The 13,071-nt window shown below is 34.5% G+C and overlaps 1 long non-coding RNA gene across 1 annotated transcript; it reads right to left on the minus strand.

Moving 5' to 3' along the window:
* Positions 1-161: 161 nt before the first annotated feature.
* LOC126889579 (uncharacterized) lies at positions 162-5,793 on the minus strand. Its single transcript, XR_007700084.1, has 2 exons — positions 5,690-5,793; positions 162-280 (listed from the first exon to the last, which is right to left on the minus strand). It is a non-coding gene; the product is annotated as an uncharacterized LOC126889579 (long non-coding RNA).
* Between the last annotated feature and the right edge of the window lie 7,278 nt (positions 5,794-13,071).

Here is a 13,071-nt window from a genome sequence, read left to right on the forward strand (position 1 = left end):
GATCACTGCTTACACAATGGTTGCCATATGGCAACCATAGTCTTTTAAGGGTTAATCAATAGACAATACCAATTAGGTTACAATGTCACATTTACATTTCTCTTCTTCTTCTTCCTTTTTTTTGGGTTTCGATTTTTTTTTAATCATTTACCCAGTACATGTTATTGGTTATGCGCGTCTTGCTCAAGGCAATGCACAACCAGGTGTCCTGTCAACTTCAGATCTATTTTTTTTTTTTTGGTCCTATGTGGTCCTTGTCCTTCTTCTTGTTTTTCTGTAGCTAGAGGGGGAAAAGTGTTACAACATTTAAGGTTAACTTAAGACTTTTCTCGTTTGGGGGTAGCTTCCAAACATTTTCACATAGGTTTAGGGCTGGCTACCTTCGGTTAGGATTAAGGATTTTAAGGATACAAATATAATTTTTGACATTTTAGGAGATTCCCTGTATTTTCTGAAGTATTTATTTATTGTTATTGTTATTATTATTATTTTTTCAAAATTCTATAGATCTACTTGAAAAAATTTGATAAATTTATTGATTATCTTAATAACTTTATTCGAGGGTTTATATAAAATGCTCTGTAAAGATATTGGACTGTCTGTTCCAGCTTTTATTAGTTCTAGATACAAATCCATATCTTTATGTTTATTTATGGGGCACTCAAAGATGATGTGTACCAATGTTCCCATAGTACCGCATTCGCATATCGGTGTTTCCGTTTTGCCTATTTTGTGGAGATAACAAGGAGTTTTGCAATGTCCACTTCGTAAACGATTAAGGTTAGTAATATTGTTCCTACCCAAATATCCACATTTGTTATACCAAGGTTTTATAGGGAAACTATCCTGCAGTCCATAATAGTCCGGATATTTACCTTTAATTTGGGAATACCAGTTATTGTAAAATTGAGTCAAGATGTTCTTTTTTGTAACACAAAAGATATCTGTGCTGATGTTTTTTACATCATATGGTACTCTTAATTCTCTCCCAATATTGGCCAAGCTATCTGCCACCTCGTTGCCTTTAATCCCCTGATGTCCCGGTACCCATTCTAATCCTATTGAAAATCCCATATTATTTGCATCTACCAGTAGTTTTTTGGTCATTATAGTTACATAATCCATTTGGTCCCATTTGTGACTAGATATTTTGGATAAGGCACTTTTTGAATCTACAAAGATCACTGCTTTCATGATTTCCTTTTCAATACATACCGACATGGCTTTGTATACCGCTATTATTTCAGTTGTGCAGATTTGTGTGTAGTTATGGAGTCGTGACGAATATTTATAATTGATGCTTGGGATGTAAATTCCAAATCCCGATTGATTTGTTTGTGGGTCTATTGATCCATCTGTATATACGTGGGTATGATTATTATATATTCCACCATATTTAGCTATGAACCTTTCGTTCGATTCAATTTCATATTTTTCAAATTCTAGACTTTTAATTGTAATGGGGTATAGAAGAGTTTTTCTTTCTACCTCATATATAGGATTGATTTTATATCTAATTATGTTTTTTGTTTTTTTGAGTATATTTGTATATGCTAGTGAGTAATCAGGTATGACCTTGTTCCTCCAGAATCTATTGTTTGCATTTATTGCTTCGTTTAGCTTATTTAGACTCTTTACTATGATATTGTTTTTTTCCGGCATTTGTTTGAGTATATATTTATGTGCTAGTATCTCCCTTCTAACTTGTAACGTTGTTACTGAACATTCTGCTTGCAATATTAAGATGGGTGTAGAACGTAGACAACCCGTTACGATTCTCAAGGCAACATTCTGTACTTGTTCCAACCTCATCATCAAACTTTTACTGCAGGGGTTTAAAAGATTGGCTGCGTAATCTAAATGAGATCTAACTATTCCTTTGTATAAACTCAAAAGAATGTTCGGGTCAGCTCCCCATTTTGTACCACAAATTGCTCTCATGACATTTATTCCTTTGTTTGCTTTAGTTATCATGTCGTTAATTTGAATTGTCATATTCAAATTGCACTGTAAATGAAATCCCAGATACTTTATTTCATTTTTCCATGGAATTTCCATATTTTGATATATCAAATGTGGGAAGTTATAAGCCTGACTTCTTTTTCTAAATATTATTGCTTTTGATTTGTGTGCTGAAATTTTAAAGTTGTGTTTCTCAAACCACTCCTGTAAATTTATTATATGGGTATTTAAGGAATTAATTAGCTTGTATATATCAGATCCTTGCACCAGAATTACAAAATCATCTGCATATTGAAAACACTCCATCTCATGGTTTATTAAATCATGTAGGGATCTAGTATAGAGATTAAATAATATTGGACTGAGTGGAGACCCTTGAGGCAATCCAGTGGATGCTTGCATTGGGCCTAATATATTATTTGATTTGTCTTTAACGTAGATATTTCTGTTGAGCAAAAATTGCAAGATCAAGTTTGCATAAGTTATTGGGATGTCATACTTTAATAAGTATTTATATAGCAAATATATATTGACTGTATCATATGCCCTACTGATATCCAAAAAAATTCCAATTGTATTTAAATTTTTACTAAATCCAGTTCTAATATAATTAATTGTTAAAGCTAAGTTATCGTTGCACCCTTTGTTTCTTCTGAAACCTAACTGCTTAGGGCTTAGTATCGATTTTTTTTCCGTTATTTGTTCTATTCTTAATTTAATTATATTTTGCAAAATTTTGCCTACACATGACTCTAGAGCTATGTTTCTATAATTATCCTCACATAAAGGGTCTCTATTGGGTTTTAAAAAGGGAATGACAAGGGTGTTTTTCCATTCTTGTGGAAAACCTGTGTTTCTTTTAACTATTTGATTAAATATTTTTGACAATGTATCTAGCGCCACCAGGGGAAGTCTGTTTATCATGCTATATGTTACAAGATCTAAGCCAGTAGCCTTATCCTTTTTATTTATGACACTTATTATTTCTTGCCTTGAAATGTCCTCCACATCCTCGTTAGTTAGGGTAACCATGAACTCAGGATCTGTTATGTCAATTGCCAAATTATTTAATATGTTCTGAGCTATGTTTTTGTTGGGAAGTTTAGCAGGGATTACAGCATTTTGATATGTGGAGAATAGCTTAACTGTTCGCCATATTTCAGATAGAGGAGTGTCCCTTGTCAATCCATTGCAAAAGCTTTTGAAGCTATTTCTTTTTTTTGTTTTAAATATTTTTTTACTGTATGCAAATATTTTTTTGATTTCAATATAATTTTCATTGCTTGCTTCTTCCTTATATTTTTTAATTTTTTCTTTTCTTGTTTTTATTAAATTAGAGCATTCCTTATCCCACCAGGGAGGGCTTTTCTTTTTTCTTATAGATTTTTCTGTTTTCAAGAGAGGTATTTCCTCATCACTCACCATTTCCATAATTTGTGTAAATGAATTATAGTCTTCACACCCATTCTTCATCAAGTCTTCCATTTTTGAAGCATAATTCTCCCAATTGACATTCTTTGTATTTCTTTTATGACTTTTTTGTGTTACTATATTTTCATTTACAATTGCGATTTTGCAAGAAGTTGGAAAATGATCACTGCCTCCAGAATCCTCTAACACATCCCATTGGCATATATTTGCAATTTCCGAGGAAATTAGTGTTAGGTCTACCGCTGAGGCATTCTGTCCAGGTAGGGTAATCCGCGTGGGTCTCCCATCATTGCAGCAAACTAGATCCAAATCCTCTAAGGATTCAGCAATTATTCTTCCATTAACATTAACAGACACTTGACTTCCCCAAAGTGCATTATGTGCATTCATATCCCCCATTAAAATTTTATTTCCCCTGATTTTATTTATGCGTCCAACCCAACTATTTAAATTTATTTTTGCCCTAGGATGGATATAAATGTTAATAACTGTAATGTCCCAATCTATTATTTTTATTGCTAAAATTTGAATTTTACTAACATTATTATTATACCTATATACTATTTTGTGATCCAGACTATTATGAACCACAGTAGCTAGGCCACCATAACCATCCCCTCGATCCAACCTATGTATTTCATATCCTCTTAGATAGAAGTGATGATTATTTTTTAGCCAAGTTTCATTTAATAGAATTAATTTGGGTCTATGTTCGCTTATGAAATATTTCAGACTGTTATAGTTACTGCTTAAACTTTTTATGTTCCATTGGATAATAAGTGGATTCTTGATATCCATCTAAATCTAGCAACTTTTGGTTCGATGAGCTTTCATGTATAAATAGCTGGTTCAAGTAATTGATTATATGTTCCTTATGTTTCCAATCTAGTTTTTTTAATATCGCATTCAGTGTTTTTTCTGTGTCCCTCTCTAGTTGCTCTGTACGGGAACATCCAGGAGTCTCATTGTTTACTGCACGAGCTCTCTCTTCGCTTCTCCCATTTGGAGATAATAAATATTGATTGTGTACTTCTTTATTGTATGTCTTATTTGTTTCATTAGCCTTTCTTTTATTTTTGTTTGAGTTATTCTCCATTTTTCTACTAAACAGGTGTTCAGGGTTACTCTTTACATTTTCTATCCATCGCATATTGATGGGAATTGTCTCTAAATTATTTATTTGAGTTTTATGTAATGTTGGGAATTCCTCCTGGCTCATTCTGAATATATTATTCTCTTGCGATTTTCTAGTAGAAACATAAGGAAATCTCTCGCATGCCTCGTAGTATGAAAGATTGTCCAGAGACATGACAGCCTTAATATTCCGCTGTCTCACATACTCTGGACACTCCTCATAGGTACTTATATGAAAGCTGCTATTACAATGTAAACATTTCATCGAACAATCCCCTTCATGTATTTTTTCCGCGCAGTTTTTGCATTTTTCTCCCCCTCTACAAAGATTTTTTGTGTGTCCAAAAAGAAAACACCGATAACATTGAACCACTGGTATCATGTATGGTTTTACCCTAAAAGGGATCCCATATATATTCACTTCCTTCGGGATTACTTTTCCCGAAAAGGTAAATGCGACCGTTTCTGTATCAATATATTTCTCCGTGTCATATTTAGACTTCCGTTTAAATCGTCTTATTTCTAGTACTTTAATGTTGGCCGAAGCCAATCCCGAAAATTTGATTAGATCTGCATCCGATATACTAGTATCTACATTATTAACGACTCCCCTACATGTTACGTTATTTGCCGGAATAAACAATTCATATCCATCATTTCTGACCACGTCATTTAAAACAAATTTATTAGCATCCTCCCATTTCTTGAAAGCAACGCTAATTCGGTTTTTTCCTTTTTTGCTAAGTTTAAGTACATTCTCGATTTTTTTGTCATTTATGTATTTTGCTAATTTCAAAAAACTATAATTACCGACGTTATCGCCTTTTGACTCCATAAATACCTCAAAGGGACCGGTATCAGTGTACTGATAATAGAAATGTTTTTTTCCTTTTTTTATTTCATTGTTATTATTAGTGATTGAATTAGCATTGCTATCAAGTAATGGTGTATTCTTTAAACTACTATTATTTTCAGTGTTTTCTATATTATCTAACATCTCCTCATCACCGGGGGGGTTAGCCCCCCCGGTAGTATCCCCCATAATTAACCGTGTAATGCAAAGCTGTCTCTTTTTTACCTAACTAGATAATGTATAATTTATTTTATTCAAAGAAAGTACAGGAAATTTAGGAATTCAACAGATAGGAAATTTGTTAGTTACCTCTATTATGTAGTTCCTATTTTGTTTTTGTCGCCTGCGTTTTTTTTGAATTATCACTTCCACACTGAACTGTCACACAACCGAACGTTACGAAAGCTCATACAGCTATCCCCCATTTACATTTTACTTTAGTTTGCGATACTCGTTAGAATCGGTAGATAATTATGGATATCGATACTTTTGAGAAAATATATCGACAATAAAATTATTGATACTTTTGAGAGAATATATCGATACCAAGATTATCGATACTTTTGAAAAAATATATCGATATATAAACGGTTCAAGATGGCAAGACATATCTGGATTCATTTCTCATAATGTGTCCGAAATATTGTAGCTTTCGAGATTTGATGGTGGTCTTTGTTATTCTTCATTCTTCTGAGGACTTCCTCATTTAGGAGTCGTCAGTATATAGGCTATTGATTATGTACTATAGAAAGGAACTACAACGTTAACGGGGTTTTATTATTTCATATGGTCAATGAATCTCTATATATGAAAAAACCGTGGAGTGCTACCATTTAAAGGGGTGCGTTTTTGAGAAATGGGTGAATTAGTCCCTGGGCACGGTTACATTAGGATGAGTTCTATGCACTTTTGGTTCAAACACGTCTACATAAACATAAAAATGGTTCCTGGTTAAATTTCCTATCTAAATATAACTTTTTAAAGTCAAAGATACTTTTTTTTACAAAAATATATTCAAAAGAAAAAGTACAAAGAAACCCAAAAGAAAAAAAATTTGTTTTTTGTCCCATAACTTTTGTCCACGGGGATATAGGTATAGACATTGCTTCACAAAAAAAAACATACATATTTTGTATTTAAAATGATGTTTGGTAGAGGTCTTTAGGATTTACAGTTTCCGAAAGGTGATTTTTTAAATTTCGTCACTCACAGCAATTTTGGGCAATTTTCCTTGTTATTTCGCAAATATTGTTTTGTAACTTTTTTCTACGTAACTTTAGGCATAGGCAATGGTACATGTAGGAGGAATAGAAATCAATTATCTTTAAAATGTTCTACAGTATAATGTTGTACGACTTCCTTTAAAGAGGTTATCTTTTTCAACACTTTATACTTTTAACGAGTTTTTATATTTTTTACGATTATTTTTTAAATTTCCCATTATAACTTTTTTTTCTACATTTAGGTACATATATATTATATAATAAAAAAGATAGCTTTTTCTGTTTACTTTAAAATGGTGTATTATAAAAAATTCTAGGATTATTTTTGAATAAGATATGTTTTTTCAAAATGTAATAAGTACTTGCAACGATTTTTGATTTTAGGATTATTTTTTAAATTCCTCATTATAACTTTTTTATGTGATTGTGTGTTATGATTGAATCTTATTTTTTATAGGTAATACTTTGGATCCACTTAACTCGGCCGGGCAAATTTCAAAATATGGATTAATTCCAATATTTACTGTCAAAGCTCCTGCACTACAAGCTTTGCTTGAAAAAATAGCATGTAAATGCACCAAAGGATGTACAAAACACTGAGGTTGTAGGAAGATAGGAATTAGTTGTTCAATATTCTGCAAAGGGTGCATGTACATGGGTACTAATTGTGGGAACTCTAAGCTAACTGAGGTGTCAGAGGAAGATATTGAAAATAATGCTAACGAAGAGATGGCCTTTGATTTTGAAAATTTTTTAAATGTCAACGTTTCAATAATTTTATCTAAGGTGATGTTTTCTAAGCCCAGCCGCACACCAAAGAAACATGAAACGAAAAACATGAAACATGAAACGAAAAACATCTTTCATGAACCTAAAACACTGCTAAACAAATCTCAAAGTCCGCCTACCAATGAAACGAGTGTGATTCATGCTCATGACACATTTTTGTTTTCGGAGAGTTTCTTTGGTGTGCGGCTGGGCTAAGACTAACGTTTATGTGTAATTTTTGTAAAAAAAAAATAATTTTAATTAATACAGGTAAAAAAATATCAAAGAATCACTCGGTGTCCATTACATATTTAAATAGAGATGATACACCATTTTAAAGAACAGAAAGTAAGCCCTCTTTATTGAGCAATATATAGTATATTCATGTACAAGAAAAAAAAGTTATAATGATAAATTCCAAAAATAATCGTAAAAAATGTAAAAAATATTATTTTTTTATATTAACTATTATAATAAGATATAATATACTATAATATTATATAATATATAATATGTTATATAATAATATTATTTTATTTTTATATTATATTATAAAAAATCGTTAAAGGTATAAAACCTTGAAAAACCATAATCTCTTTAAAAAAAGTCGTATAACGTTATACAGTAGACCATTTTAAAGATAATAATTGATTTCTATTCCTATTACTTGTAGCATTGCATATACCTAAAGTTACGTAGAAAAAAAGTTACAGAACAATATTTGCGAAAAACCAAGGAAAATTGACCAAAATTGCTGTGAGTGGCGAATTTTGAAAAATCATATTTCGAAAACTATAAATCCTAATTACCTCTACTAAACAACATTTTAAAGAAGAAATATGTAGGTTTTTTTTCTGTAAAGCAATATCTATACATATATACTCGCGGACAAAACTTATGGGACAAAAAACAAAATTTCTTTCTTTTGGGTTTCTTTGTGCTTTTTCTTTTGAATATATTTTTGTAAAAAAAAAGTGCTATTGACTTTAAAAAGTGATATTTAGATAGGAAATTTAATCAGGAACACTTTTTATGTAGATATGTTTGTACCAAAAGTGCATAGAACTCACCCTAATGTAACCTGTGCCCAGGGACTAATTCACCCATTTCTCAAAAACGCACCCCTTTAAATGGTAGCACTCCGCGGTTTTTTCATATATAGATGTCCATTGACTATATGAAATAATAAAACCCCGTTAACGTTGCAGTTCCTTTTAGCTATCTTGTTTTGAATGTAATCAATAGCCTAATACGAGATGTAAGTATTTTCCGATATATGAATATCTCGAATGCTTCCAATGTTCTGGACATACCTTCGTTTTAAGATCGTATTCAACATCGTAAAAAGGAGATATAAGACGTATTCGATAGGTTTTCGAAAAAGATTAAAAACCTGTTTTTTGGTTTTTCATTTGGAAGTGTATTTCATGAGATATTAGACCGTTTATATAATTTACCTATGGTATCAGGATAAATCGTTTTCCTAATTATAGCGCCATCTATCCACAGTTCGAAAAAATGTCATGAATAAAAGTTGCCTACTTTTACGTAAAGAATCCAAATTTTCAAGAAAAACTGAGGGTTTCCTTTTGAGATTTTAATGTTACCTCCCACCCCACCTCCAGGGGGTGTAATGGGAATGGTGTTTGGTGTCATTGGATAGATTTTTGAATATGATTGAAAACGTATTTTTCAGTTTTTTGATCTGATGTTTAGTTCGCGAAATATTCGACCGTTCCGCTACTTTTGGGACATCCTATATAAATGTTTATACTACTGAATAGAGAATTGAAGAAACTTTCAAATGAGCTAGCACACGACCCCTATTCTCATTTAAAAAAATCATCGATTACGTCATCACGCCCAGACGGATGACGTCACTAGTATACCATATATGCCACAATATCGTAACTTATAAATAAAAATCGACTTGTTTCGGTATTTTTCCTTAAAGTCGCCAGTTTACGAAATAACGAATTTATTCCTTTCATTTGCACCATACTGTCGTCGGTGGAAAATAGTGTCGCGCACGATTGATTAGCAATTAAAAAACAAAGGATTTTTGAATATTGTATTGCAAAAAACTCTTCGGGATTTCATCAGTCGATATTTAAAGAATATCTACCTACCTTGGCAACATGCAAATTTTTAGTTTTTCACATAGTTTTTGAGGGTTAAAAATGGCTAATTTCGCAATTTTTCAATTTTTAATCGCTTATATCTCAAAAACTATCAACTTTAGAGAAAAGTTATTAAGACCTTTTCTGTTTGGAATGATCCAAAAAACCTACAAAATATTTGTTCTATGCAAAAAAAATAATTTTAGGAAAAAAAAAACAAAAAAAAAACGTTTAAAAAATTTTTGAACAACTTTTGGTCCTGGCAACATGCAAATTTGTTAAAAGGGGTCCTTTTTGAGTCAGATTGTGCAAAAAATCCAATTCGGAATATTTTTCCTAGCGGATGCGCAGTGGCTTTCTGGACTAAATAATTCCATTAATTTTCTACTAATTAACTAGAATAGATGAAAACATAAGTTTTTCGGTGTTTAGAAAACCAACTCAGACTGACCATACTATCCCTAGATCTTCTATCATCCTTATCAACAGAAAACGGCTTATTTTTATTGCTATATCCCTCGAGTACTTAGCTAACCATTATCAGATACAAGCTTTAAGTCAGAATTGGAAATTATCAAAAAACTTGTATAATATAGTAATGGTTAATCTCCTACTTTGGTTGATAACATACTGAACAAATTAGAGAATAAAACAAATATATCTCTAGCTTAAAACCCTGCTCCTGACAATTCCAATTCAGAAGTTAGGGAGGCATCCAGTGATACATCACTTTCTTAAATTTAGTGTACAATATTGACTATATCTGACACATATTTATACACATTTATTAACTGGGCAGTGGTCGCTATATCAGATTTTCTCTCACAGTTTCAGAAAATTGCGCACAACTTTTCCTTTTAGTCTCCTAACTATCCTCCCTCGACAATCTAATAGACTCTTCCACTCAGATAGTGACCCAGTCAGGCCCGGACTGGGCCGCCGGCCCACCGGCCCGCGGGCCGGTGCGCCTTTTGCCTTGGTTAGTGTCTATCCATTAAAAAAATTACACGCTGACAAAAAAGTTTTTTGAACCTTTACACAAAAATGATGCAACTATCATTCCCCTAAAAAATGTTTTTATTTGCTTCTGATTTCGCCGTTTGGCACCGAAGGCGCACCATAAACCTACATAATAAAGCCAGTGGGTACAACAAAATATCAGATATCAGATAATCAAATAGCTTAGATACGATAAGCGGCGCCCTCGAAGACCATTTTTACTATTCGGGCGCCTTTCGTAGGTTCAATATCCTCTGTTTCTATTGTAATAAATAGCTTAGATGCGCGGCGCCCTCGAAAACTATGTTTGTGATTCGGGCACCTATCGTGGGTATCAATTTCCGCTGTTTCTATCATAAAAAAAGCTTAGATACAACAAACAGGCGCCCTCGAAGACCATTTTTACGATTGATGCACCTTTCGTGGGTATTAATTTCCACTGTTTATCAAATAACGGATATTTATACCTATAGAAGGCGCCCAAATCTAAAAATGAGCTTCGAGGGCGCTGCGCGTCGCATCTAACCTATTTGAGTATCTGATACCTGATACAAAGAGTGTTGCATCCCAAAATTGGACTAAAATATACAGGTGTGGTTTTCAGTGCTCCAAAACTACATTAGACATGCAGGACTGTTGTGTCCCAAACTCCTAAATAATGAAGCCAGTGGGTACAATAAAATACAACTTGTATCAGGTATCAGATAATCAAATAGCTTAGATGCGACGCGCAGCGCCCTCAAAGACCATTTTACGATTCAGGCATCTTTCGTAGGGTCAATATCCCCTGTTTCTAAATATTATAATAAGTAGCTTAGATGCGACGCGCGACGCCCTCGAAGACTATTTTTATGATTCGGTCGCCTTTCGTGGGTATCAATTTCCGCTGTTTCCATTATAAAAAATAGCTTAGATGCAACGAGCGGCGCCCACGAAGACCATTTTTACGATTGGGGCACCTTTCGTGGGTATCAATTTCCGCTGTGTATCAAATAACGAATATGTATACGCGAAAGCACTACGCGTCGCATCTAAGCTATTTGGTTATCTGACACCTGATCTCTCGATCAACTCCTTCTCATCCTCTCATATCGGACCAATCAAGCCAAGAACATCCACAAAAGCTTCCTGATTTGAAAATCTTTTTAGATCGCTATCTTCATCTTTCCGTTGCTTCGTTTTTGCTCGTTAGTTCAAAACTCACATACTTATGGAAGCTCAGCGATTGTTCTTCCAAACCAGTCCAGATTATGACACTGTTTAGAAGTGATGTTGAAACCAGCGAGAGGTCCAGAAAGGATTCACTATTACTTCTTACAAACGTAAGTGGCTTACCGTCATTTAGCACGGTAAGCGCCATGGCGTGGATCCATTCTGATAGGTATTCCCCTCTCGAAGCGGGACGTTTGGTGAAACATAACAATTGTACTCCAGCCGGTCTACAACTTATGCCTTAACATATTTATTAACATTCTTAACAGAGTCTCTGGTGATTCCAATACCTCGGTTCACCACGTATACGGTCACGTCAGATCTCCTATCTTTAACGATTATCTGTCGAAAGACCAAATGTCATACCTTCCCTTCATGCGAGTGCCTCTGCAACGTCGTGAGCGGCCCTCACCCTTCCCACATTTATTTAAAGAAACTGCGTATTAGATGGTTCTTATCTTTCTAACTTACTTAGCCATACGCTGTCTGATTCCTGGTTCTAGGTGTTTTCACCCACCCTTTTCTCATCGCTTGTGGCAGGGTGTCTCTTGAGGCCCCGCTTTTCCAGGATCAGTTTTTTACACTCCGGGCACTGTAAGCTGTCGGCACTGTGACCGGATTCTTTAAAAGTAAGGAAAAAAGTCGTCTCACTATTGCACTCTCGTGACTGGTGCCCCCTCCTTACCACATCTATAGTAGGAGTCCTCCCTGTTTTCTCTCTTGCAGTCCGTTTTACTATGCCTGAACTGCAGGCATCTAAAGCACCCCTGGACACGCAGTCTCTCTCGTATCTTGCATGAGTTCCAGCCAATAAGTATTTGTTCTCTTTCCAGTGCCTTCTTGGCTGCGATACGTGTCAGTTCAACCGTGACGTTTGTGTTCTCTATTTCCCTTATACAGACGAGTTTGAAGTCGTCAGGCTCCCTGCTGCCGGTATACCTCCGAACTTGTCTCAGGATTTCTACCTTGGAACTCCTCCGTCTATATCAATAGGTACACCTGGACTTGATAGCCCTGGACAACCTCTACTGCATTTCCCTCCGTGCGGGTCACGATAGTCTTCTTCAGGCGCTCGGTCTGTTATTTTCCTGTCACTTCGAGGATGAGGTCCCCTCTTATGCCTTCTTTAGAACTTTTAACGCTAATCCCCTTCTTCCTTGCGTCTACGCTACCCTTGATTTGCTTGAGCAACTCGACGTAGGATTTTCTGCCTCCCTTCACGATCACCTTCTACGCCTCCACTCTCCTTTCCCCGAGTTTATACTCCTCCAGCGCGAGGTGGAGGTTCACACCCATAAAGGTGAGTTTCAGGAGCTTCCTGAGGTTGCTACCTCTGTAGCCCCCACTACTCTTAGGTATGCCTCTCTGG

This window comes from Diabrotica virgifera, chromosome 8 (assembly GCF_917563875.1).
Source record: "Diabrotica virgifera virgifera chromosome 8, PGI_DIABVI_V3a".
Lineage (NCBI taxonomy): Eukaryota > Metazoa > Arthropoda > Insecta > Coleoptera > Chrysomelidae > Diabrotica > Diabrotica virgifera.